Here is a 12,003-nt window from a genome sequence, read left to right on the forward strand (position 1 = left end):
GATTATGACCCCCTAGTCCAGAAACTGGTCTAAAAAATAAAACGGAAACCACAGGGTGCATCCTCCCGGTGTAGCACACCTCGGTGTTTGATGAATGACCCCATTCTTAGTGCAGATTCTGCATTGGAAATTCCCATTGAAATCAATGTCAGGCGTAAAAACAGCATCAAAATGCACATCCGAAATCTGCTTCAAAAGAAAAATAAAAGCCCAAAATGGAAAAACACCAATGATGCATAAAGTTTTGGCATGCAAGTATCACCGCGCGAACATACCCGAAGGCCGTATTCACACTCAAAGGGGGAGATTTATAAAAATAGTTTTAAAGTGGAACTGGCTTAGGTGCCCATAGCAACCAATCAGATTCCACCTTTCATTTTCCAAAGGAGCTCTGAAAAATGAAAGGTGAAATTTGATTGGTTGCTGCATTTGTTCGTTATCGCCATTTTTAGCTCAAAATGCAGTTGTCAGACTTACTTTAAAAATCTATATCTGGTTGTCTGGCACCTGCGCTGTATGAAAAGGTTGCAGTGCTCCAGTGACGTTGCGTTCTTCGGTCACGTGGCCTACGTGATGCTGAAGTCCCATTCAAGTGGATGGGCCTGGGCTGCAGTACCAAGCACAGCCACTATACAATGGACGGTGCTGCAAGGAGGGCCTGGTGTTTACCAATCAGAACTCGGCTTTCATTTCTTAGATTGCTCTGGAAAAATGAAAGCTGCGTTATGATTGGTTGCTATGGGCAACAAGGCCTGCCAGTTTTTCTGCTAGACAGATTCTGTACATGAGGCCTATAGCGTTTGTTTTTTTGTTTTGTTTTTTCCAAGCATTTAAAAAAGGTTTAAAAGATGTCACGTATGAACAAGACTTTAGAGATAGAAAAAAATAACCAACTGTGTCCAGTCCTGGCGTGAATGGACTAATCTTCAGTAACGTGGCGCCCATAGTGATGTCATGTCTGCCTGCAGCCACTGGACAGCGTGGTCACAATGTCACCGAGGCCTATTAAATACTTGAGGAAGGCTCCGACTGGCATTTAAATTTACTTGCTCTGCCTGTTATTACTGATTTATTTATTTTTTGCCTCCTTTTCTGGCATTTCCATGTTATAGACATCCATTTTTTTTTTACCCAGCTTGAAAAAAAATTGTTAACGCAAGCGTTAATACAGTATGCATTTTTTTTTTTTTTATAGTGTCTTTCCATGGCTTTTTTTCACAATTTTGTTTTTTTACATCAGAGGGGGTTCATACTTTGCTGTAAAAAAAAAAAGCCATAAATAGCACAAACTAAAATGTAAAAAAAAAAGCCATAAAAAAACAACACAAATGCCACTAAAAGCACCAAAAAATACACCGCTAAGTTGGATCGGAGTTATGGCTTCCGTAAATGCGGCTGTGGCTCTGTAACCACATGTGCATCACTGCTAATTGACCTGGTTTTTCACGGTACAGGTGAAGCGCATAAAAACCATGTCCTTCGCCTGCACTTGGCGCAAGACCACGGCAATTAGCGGTGATCAACATGCAGTCACAGCGCCTCCGCCGCAGCCTGTATTTCAGTACTATAACTAGAGATGAGCGAATTTCCTATTTTGAAATTCGTTCACGCTTAGTTTACTGGTAAAAGGGGAATTGCGTTATGGTGTGTGGTTACGGAATCCATAACGCGATTCACCTTTTACCAGTAAACGAAGCGTGAACGAATTTCATATCCTGAAATTCGCTTATCTCTAAATATGACATAAAACCCGGCTCTGGCCTAATAACAGGGTGTGGCCCTATGTGATGCCTTAGGGCTTGTTCACACGGCCGCTGTGGTGCCGTTGCCTGGTCTGCAATACACGGGCATCGGCCTGTGTGCACTCCGATTCACGTATGCGAACCCATTCACTTGATGCGGAACGGAAGCACGGATTAGGACCCCACGGAAGCACTACGGAGTGCTTCCGTGGTGTGTCTGTCCGTGCTTCCACACCGCAAAAAAATAGAACATGTTCTATTTTTTTGCGGTGCGGACGGATCATGGACCCATTCAAGTTGAATGGGTCTGGATCCGTCCCGGCTGCCGCACGGACGTTGAAAATTGCGGTCCCCAATGCATGGAACGGAGCCACAACGGCCGCGTGAATAAGCCCTTTTCCTGAGGAGCCATCAGGCTCTGTTTTCATATGACATAGGTCTGGGTGGGCACTGATCCTCAGTTATTAATCATAGAAATAATAATGATGAATGTACCAGCTATGCCTGCCCCACGTCACAGAGTTTTTCGCCATAATACAACATCAGGGATACAAGGCGCCTTTCATCAAGAAGATCACAAGTAGTTATTAAGAATGTGAACACGACTTGGGACATAACCCGACTGTGACGCAACAGTCCCCAAAAAATCCGGACCTGCAAGTCGCAGGTAACTTTACCAGGCCACCCACTTGCCACGTGTTTGCATTGGTTTGGGCTTTTTAACTATATCTGGCCTAACTTACACAAAAATTTAGTTTTGTCTTTTATTTTATTTTTTTGTTCATGGGATGTGTTTTTACGCCTTTTCTTTCAGCTTTTTTCGCTGCAGTCTTTGTGGCTTTTTATGGATTTTTATTACAAATTGTTTGTTTAAAATACATGCTTATTTTGTGCCTTTTTTTTTTGCAAGCCACACGTTTTTAAGAGAAAATGTACCCCATTCTGATGAAAAAAGAAAAAAGCAACGTAAAAGAAAAAAAGGCACAGCCATTTTTTTTATAAGGAGCGAGAAAAATGGATGTCTGTGCCCAAAAACACCAGTAAGGCCTCATTCACACGTCTGTGTCTGTTATGACATCTATGACAAGATGGTCTGTGGTTCATCCATGAAGATGTCCGTGAAGGATCCATGTTTGGTCCATGTGTCTGTTTTTTGCCCTCCATGTGTCATCCATATTCCACGGACACTGCTCTTCTGAAAACCTTGAAAGCATTTTCTAGCAACCGTCTGTGAAACATGAATGCCGTCCATGTTTTTGGCATGGACCTATAGACCATAATGGGCGTGAGGGATCCGTGAACATGGACGAAAATAGGGCGTGCTTCTGTGAAGTAACCACAGACCCACAGACTATGGAAATTCATGGAAGTGTGAATACGTACATTAAAACCTGACACGGCCGTGATTCACTGATGTGTGTATAAGGCCTAAATTAGAAAAAAAATTGCCATGGGGGGGTAATTTACAAAGACATGCGCCTAATTAATGACAAGGCATGCGTCTCATCAGAAATTATGCGCACCTTCAGCATGTCCGTGCTCCTGGTGTAAAAGCTACTTCAGTCACAAAGGTGTAAATGTTAGTAAATTTGTTGGGGCCAATGTCGCAGCCCCTGTCATGCCCCCACTACTCTCTTGCCAAGCGGCGAGGATGTGATAAAAACACCCGTACGACAAAATATTGTCAAACAGGCATTTAAAAACTTGCAAAACGGGGTATTGCGACTTTTTTTTTTAAAATCTCACGAGGATAAAAAAAAAACATGTTTGTTCTGCATTTCATAATTCCCAGAGACTTACAGATCTGGAGTTGCCGTTAATAAAAAAAAAAAAAGGTAACAAAAGGTCGTAAAAACCCCAGAAAGGAAAAAAAATATGTGAAAAAATATATAGATATAGGGTGTTGCCTATGTGAAATCGCTCACATTCTCAGGTCGCACAACGTGCATAAAAATTACTGTTGATATGATTGGTGGTTGCAGAGGTAGTCGAAAGTATATCTTATGTCTAACGCTGGGTTCACACCAGAGCGTTCTGAAAGGAGCGCTCTGTATGCGCGATTGTACGGGCGTTTACAAGCGCGCATACAGAGACAAGTGAACACACATTGTCGCGCGTTCCCGAAAGTCTATGTACGGGAACGCGCGACAAACGCCCCAAAAAACGCTCATGTACTTGTTTGAGCGTCGGGCGTTTTACAGCGCGATCGTACGCGCTGTAAAACGCCCAGGTGAGAACCATTCCCATAGGGAAGCATTGATTTCTCCTTGTTGAGCGTTTTACAGCACGTAGGAACGCGCTGTAAAACGCTCAGGTCTGAACTGAGGGTAAGGGTACTTTCACACTAGCGTTTTTCTTTTCCGGCACTGAGTTCCGTCCTAGGAAAAGAACTGATTAGGTACAGTCAGGTCCATAAATATTGGGACATCGACACAATTCTAACACTTTTGGCTCTATACACCACCACAATGGATTTGAAATGAAACTAACAAGATGTGCTTTACCTGCAGACTGTCAGCTTTAATTTGAGGGAATTTACATCCAAATCTGGTGAACGGTGCAGGAATTACAACAGTTTGCATATGTGCCTCCCACTTGTTAAGGGACCAAAAGTAATGGGACAGAATAATAATCATAAATCAAACTTTCACTTTTTAATACTTGGTTGCAAATCCTTTGCAGTCAATTACAGTCTGAGGTCTGGAACGCATAGACATCACCAGACGCTGGGTTTCATCCCTGGTGATGCTCTGCCAGGCCTCTACTGCAACTGTCTTCAGTTCCTGCTTGTTCTTGGGGCATTTTCCCTTCAGTTTTGTCTTCAGCAAGTGAAATGCTCAATCGGATTCAGGTCTGGTGATTGACTTGGCCATTGCATAACATTCCACTTCTTTCCCTTAAAAAACTCTTTGGTTGCTTTTGCAGTATGCTTTGGGTCATTGTCCATCTGCACTGTGAAGCGCCGTCCAATGAGTTCTGAAGCATTTGGCTGAATATGAGCAGATAATATTGCCTGAAACACTTCAGACTTCATCCTGCTGCTTTTGTCAGCAGTCACATCATCAATAAATACAAGAGAAGCAGTTCCATTGGCAGCCATACATGCCCACGCCATGACACTACCACCACCATGCTTCACTGATGAGGTGGCATGCTTAGGATCATGAGCAGTTCCTTTCCTTCTCCATACTCTTCTCTTCCCATCGCTCTGGTACAAGTTGATCTCGGTCTCATCTGTCCATAGGATGTTGTTCCAGAACTGTGAAGGCTTTTTTAGATGTCGTTTGGTAAACTCTAATCTGACTTTCCTGTTTTTGAGGCTCACCAATGGTTTACATCTTGTGGTGAACCCTCTGTATTCACTCTGGTGAAGTCTTCTCCTGATTGTTGACTTTGACACACATACACCTACCTCCTGGAGAGTGTTCTTAATCTGGACAACTGTTGTGAAGGGTGTTTTCTTCACCAGGGAAAGAATTCTTCGGTCATCCACCACAGTTGTTTTCCGTGGTCTTCCGGGTCTTTTGGTGTTGCTGAGCTCACCGGTGCGTTCCTTCTTTTTAAGAATGTTCCAAACAGTTGTTTTGACCACGCCTAATGTTTTTGCTATCTCTCTGATGGGTTTGTTGTGTTTTTTCAGCCTAATGATGGCTTGCTTCACTGATAGTGACAGCTCTTTGGATCACATCTTGAGAGTTGACAGCAACAGATTCCAAATGCAAATAGCAGACGTGAAATGACCTCTGGACCTTTTATCTGCTCATTGTAATTGGGATAATGAGGGAATAACAAACACCTGGCCATGGAACAGCTGAGAAGCCAATTGTCCCATTACTTTTGGTTCCTTAACAAGTAGAAGGCACATATACAAACTGCTGTAATTCCTACACCGTTCACCTGATTTGGATGTAAATACCCTCAAATTAAAGGGTTTCTATCACTTGGTATGACATAATTAGCTGTCAGACACTAGCGATCCGCTAGTGTCTGCTCTGGCCAACCATCCTACTATAATCACTTGTGGGGCAGCGGTTTTGCTAAAAAACTAACTTTTATAAATATGCTAATGAGCCTCTAGGTGTTATGGGGGCGTCATTAGCACCTAGAGGCTCCGTCTACCTTCATACACAGCCGCCGCCCAGCGCGTCCCTCCAGCCCGCCCATGTCCTCCTCCGTGTGACGCTGCGGACGAGTTCTCGCGCATGCGCCGTGCGCGGCTGTATTCGGCGCATTTGAGATCTCAGCTCGGAGCGGTCAGACATTCAATGCGCATGCGCGGCTGTATTCGGCGCATGCGCATTGAATGTCTGACCGCTCCGAGCTGAGATCTCAAATGCGCCGAATACAGCCGCGCACGGCGCAAGCGCGAGAACTCGTCCGCAGCGTCACACGGAGGAGGACATGGGCGGGCTGGAGGGACGCGCTGGGCGGCGGCTGTGTATGAAGGTAGACGGAGCCTCTAGGTGCTAATGACGCCCACATAGCACCTAGAGGCTCATTAGCATATTTATAAAAGTTAGTTTTTTTAGCAAAACCGCTGCCCCACAAGTGATTATAGTAGGATGGTTGGCCAGAGCAGACACTAGCAGATCGCTAGTGTCTGACAGCTAATTATGTCATACGAAGTGATAGAAACCCTTTAAAGCTGACAGTCTGCAGGTAAAGCACATCTTGTTGGTTTCATTTCAAATCCATTGTGGTGGTGTATAGAGCCAAAAATGTTAGAATTGTGTCGATGTCCCAATATTTATGGACCGGACTGTATATCCTAATGCATTCTGAATTGAGAGTAATCTGTTCAGGATGCATCAGGATGTCTTCAGTTCAGTCTTTTTGACTTTTTAGGACGGAGATAATACCGCAGCATGCTGCGGTTTTATCTCCGTCCAAAATTACGGATCAGTTGCCGGAATTGAAATGTATTAGTGCCAGATCCGGCATTAAAAACACTGCAATGCTGGATCCGTCCGTAAAAATGTGAAAAAAATATATAACGGATCCGTTTCTCCGGATGACATCCGGAGAGGCAGAATGGCTGCACGTGTCCTGAGACCCCCAGCCCCCCATAATGGAGGAGACTGGGGGCGGCTTTAAGTGCAGTGAACGGCAGGTAAGTGATCCACCGGGGTGATCCAAGACACAACGACGTGTCATCATTACCAGCCATGGGAGAGACGTAGGTTCTCAGCTCCACCTCCAGGTATGACGGAAGTGAGGACATTACCTGCTCAGGTAGCACAATGTGTCACCGCAGGCGTGCATCTGAGTGACACACTGCTCCGCAGCATTACACAGGGATTAGTAATCCTGCATACAACAGCCTATAGAAGAAGGTGACGAGTGATATCATGGATGTCACATAGTCTGGTGCGGCGCTATGCTTCTTAAAGGAGACCTGCATCTGAGGACTCCTACATCCAGACCAATGGGGTCCTTTAGGGATTAGGCAATTTTTGTTGTGTTGTTTTTGCTGCCAAAAGTGACAGAAACCACAACAGAAGCTCCGAATAGTAGTGCGAACAGAGCCTAATATGTACTTGTCCTGATTCTGCCCAAAGGCCGGATATATGGAGCTTGCAGTAGAAGCCTTCCATAGGCCCCTCAGCCACACGAGAAGACGCCCGTATTATAAGTGGCACATGATAGATGGGGGGGGGGGGCGCTACTACAGATTTTGCGTAAGGCCTCCTGCACAAGACTGTATCTGTTTAGCAGTCTGCTATAATTTGTGCCATGGAGACGGCACACAAACGAAATCCGAGTGTTGCCCGCATTTTCTGCCACCCCATAGAAATAAATGGGCCCTCGTGTGATCCGCAAAAAATCTGGATCGGTGCATACGGTCATGTGCTGAGGAAGTTTTCAAGACCGCACCAAGAATATACAGGTCCATTCTTGGCGTGGTTTTCACACTGACCCCTCGCAAAGCTGCAGGGCGAGCCTGATCATGGTTTAGTGCCATTCAATGGCGCTAAACTAAGAGCGGGCCCGCACCATACAAATTAAAAACCCACGGACAAAATGATCCAAATCAAAAACGTGATAAATCAGCGTTTGGTGGGGCACTAGGGTTCTGTATTGTGAACCGCCATATGGTGCCTCTGTGTTCTTTCCTTCTAGGAGACACTGGCTCCGCACAATTATTTGCCAGATTCCGTAGTAATCCGTGAGAAGAACTTCTAGGCGCCTCCGCATGGGCCCATGGATTTCTATAGGTGTGGTTTTACCGCCCTGCGCAACACAAACCTATCATGTTGCTGCATGTCTGAGACTTAACCCTAAGGCCTCATGCACACGACCGTATGTATTTTACGGTCCACAAAAAACTGATCCGCAAAAAATACGGATGACATCCGTGTGCATTCCGTATTTTGCGGAACGGAACAGCTGGCCCCTAATAGAACAGTCCTATCCTTGTCCGTAATGCGGACAATAATGGGACATGTTCTATTTTTTTGCGGAACGGAAATACTGACATCTGGAAACGGAATGCACATGGAGTAACTTCTGTTTTTTTTTTGCGGACCCAATGAAATGAATGGTTCCGTATACGGTTCGCAAAAAAAACACGGAACGGACACGGAAAGAAAATACAATCGTGTGCATGAGGACTAAGGGCTCATGCACACGAATGTATTTTCTTTCTGTGTCCGTTCCGTTTTTTTTGCCGAACGTATGCAGGACCATTCACTTCCATGGGTCCGCAAAAAAACGGAAGTTACTCAGTGTGCATTCCGTTTCCGTGTGTCCGTTCCGCAAAATGATAGAACATGTCCTATTATTGTCCGCATTACGGCAAAATAGGGAATGCACACGGACGTCATCTGTATTTTTTGCGAACCGCAAAATACATACGGTCGTGTGCATGAGCCCTATGTATTCACATGCTGCAGTCATATAGCAGTTGATGCGATTTTGCACAAATCTCGTCGCAGAACGCTATATGACGTCTGCATACACCCGGCCCAGAAGACACCAGCGGCAGGCGCTCGCCTCCGTGATTACATTACTTACATATTCATGAATGAAGTCATGAGATCTCACATTTATTAGAAATAGCGCCGAATTGCGGTTTATTCTCCGTCATCTCCACTTAGATTACTCATGGGTATTTATTATCTGCGGCCTGTGTAGCCTCATTGTATAGGTCGCTGATGCAACCTGTTCTAAAGGGAACCTGTCATGTCCTGCAGCACATTACAGGAATGCTAAAAATTTGGGTTTTGCATGCCTCTGCTCTGGGATGGGGGAGGGTAGGAGCCGCAGACTAGAGCTGAATCTGTAAGAAGTCTGCACGGTCTCCTAGGGTTTGTGTGGGTTTCTCCTGGTATGTACTACTATATATACATATGCCTAGATATATCCAGCTACGAGGGTGAGGCGGTGCCCATTTCTATTGGGCACAGTGCTCCCTCCACCCCAGGCCCTGGAAGATGGGGAGGAAGAACTGGCATGAGGGTCATGCTGTCCTTCGAGGGTTTGGAAAGAGAAGCACTGGCATGGGATTACTGCATTATGCGCTAGCAGCACAGCGGTCCTCAACCTCTGTATTGCCACTCGTCGTAAAACTACAACTCCCAACGTGCACTCGGAAGCTGTCAGGTCATTATGGGAGTTGTAGTTTTGAAACAGCTGGCGAGCCAGAGGTTGGGGAGCACATCCTTACAGCAGTGATCAGTGAGCTGAGGCTGCGCTGCCACCTGCTGGCTACTACAAGACACCACCACGGGAATAGGGAGAGACATGTGGCTTCCAGCTCCCTTCAGATCCTTCCTGATGAAGCAGATGGCGGTATAGGGAAAGGAAACTTTTAGCTTCTCCTATACTATAAATAGAAAATCGACCGTCCCTCGCAGATGCGGAGATTCAGCGTTGATCTGGCTTTGAAGTCGCTTTCCAAAAACGCTAGCAGCCATGTACAGATGCGTGGCGCAATAAATGATAAAAAAGGGTAACAAGATGTCTGTTTTTTTCTTTTTTCTTCATGGCTCCAGGTAAAATATTTCTTAATTTTCCTGCAATGGAGTGTCACATAGTCAGAAGTGGGACAGGGTCACCTTTTAACACTCTGCATCCGATGTTTATTTTTTTAATCCCCGCCTTCAAAAGCCGTAATTTAAAAAAATAATAATTTTGCAGTTCACATGAGGTGCTGTCCCATGAGGTATTTTTTTTACCCCCTGTCCAATGACCGTGGTATCTAAGGGGTTAAACAAGCAGGGGGGGGGGGGGTGACTGCCATTTATGCTGTGCCTGGGACAGCTCGTCATGCCTGGCCCTGTCAATCAAAGTGCAGAGGGCGTGGCAGTTGCAGAGAGAGCAGAGCCTCTAGGTGTAATGGTAACGCCCCCGTTGCTCCTAGAGGCTCATTTGCATATATCAAAAATTTTCCTCAGCAATGCGGGCACATATGAACATGGGGCCAACACAGATGCCTTCAGCTGCCAAGCGCACATCTAAGGGGTTTTTCGGGACCTAGATGTTGATGACCTATCCTCGGGATGGGTCAGTATCAGATCGGTGGAGGTCTGAAGGCCGACACCCTCAGTAAAGCCACCAGTGCGAGGAACTATACGGTGGACGGAGAGGGAAACTACACAGTGCATGTACCCCTCTGCATCTGGCTGTGACTACTGTATAGTAAGTGGATATACAGAGGATCTCTATCTGAAGGAACCATAATGTGGGCGCGAGGTAATACTTAATGGGGTATTCTCATCTGAGACAATGGGGCCATATCGTTAGGATATGCCCCCATTGTCTGATAGGTGTGGGTCTCACCTCTGGTACCCGCACCTATAACAGAGCGGGCAAAATGATGGCTGGAGGACTCCAGTCCGGTCACCACCAATCGCTCTCCCATACAAGTGAATGGGAGCGCACCGCACATGACTGGCCACCGCTCCCATTCAGTTCTATGGGCCTGCCGAGCCAGTGCCCCATAGGAAAGAATCGAGGGCGGCTATGCATGCGCAGTATGCCCTCCATCACTTTTGGGGCTCTGTTTAGGAGATGGGACCTGCACCTATCAGACAATGGGGGCATATCCTAGCGATATGCCCCCATTGTCTCAGATGAGAATACCCCTTTAATTTCACTACTGGTGGTGCTGCAGGGAAAATGAGGACTTGTTGCCAGATTCCACCTCATCTCATCAATGAAATCCCAAGCAGTGGACACCCTATGATCAGCTTATCGTTACTCTCCTAACAGGTCCAAAATGGACGCCCTCTTTAAGGAATGGCAGGAGTTGTAAAAAAAAAAAAAAGAGCCACATTTTGGTTCTGATGCCTATTCCGCACCATTACCCACAGGTATTCAGCATCCCTTTGATGTCAGTGGGAACCCATGTGTAGTTCATATAGAGCTGATTTGGGGGGGAAAAAGACACTTCTTGACACACAATCTGCAAGGAAACCACAGCTGGATGGTCGCACACGGTCTTGTCCGATGTAAAGGCAGATCCGCATGGAAAATTGCAAATCAAACGTAAGGGTATGTGCACACAGTGGGGTTTTCCATCTGAAAAATGTACGGGATGTGCATCAGGGATTTGCAGGCTGTAATGGCGTGGATCCAAACGCATATTAGCCAAATGGGGCTAATCCGTGGGCTACCCATCCGTGGTTACCATAAGTTACGTTTCAAGAAGAGGCATCACCCCCTTTTTTTTCTTATGCAGCGCGGAACTTGGATTTGAGATTGACGCTGAGAGTACAACGTGGATTTAGGTGTATTGAATACGTGTCGGAATCCATGGGAAAATCCGCTGCACTGTGTCAACATGGCCTAAAAGATATCCGGACGGGTATGATATGTTCGTGACTGCACCAGAATCATGTGTACAGTTAACCTGTTGTAGAAAATCCCTATAGACACTACCCCAAAGCAGCAAATATTACCGTAAATGTTTAACATTAGGAATGTTGAACATTTACGGTAATATTTGCTGCTTTGGGGTAATGTCTATAGGGATTTTCTACAACAGGTTAACTGTACACATGATTAAGGAAAAATAAGGAGCTAGAAACGTGAGGTTCTTGCCCTTTAAGAATATTTAGGACATCGTGACAATGTGAACGCAGGTGGAATGGGCAACCATTGACCGCCTTCCCAAATCAAAAATGTCCTCCAACCTTCCCCTGACCTCCGCAAGAATTCTTCCGGGTAAGCGCAACCTATTTAGCCAATAGGATTACAATTCGGGGGCGCGGCTTTTACATTGACCAATAGTAGTGAGCTATGTTAAAATCGGGCGGCC

The sequence above is a fragment of the Bufo bufo genome, chromosome 7 (genome assembly GCF_905171765.1).
Source record: "Bufo bufo chromosome 7, aBufBuf1.1, whole genome shotgun sequence".
Lineage (NCBI taxonomy): Eukaryota > Metazoa > Chordata > Amphibia > Anura > Bufonidae > Bufo > Bufo bufo.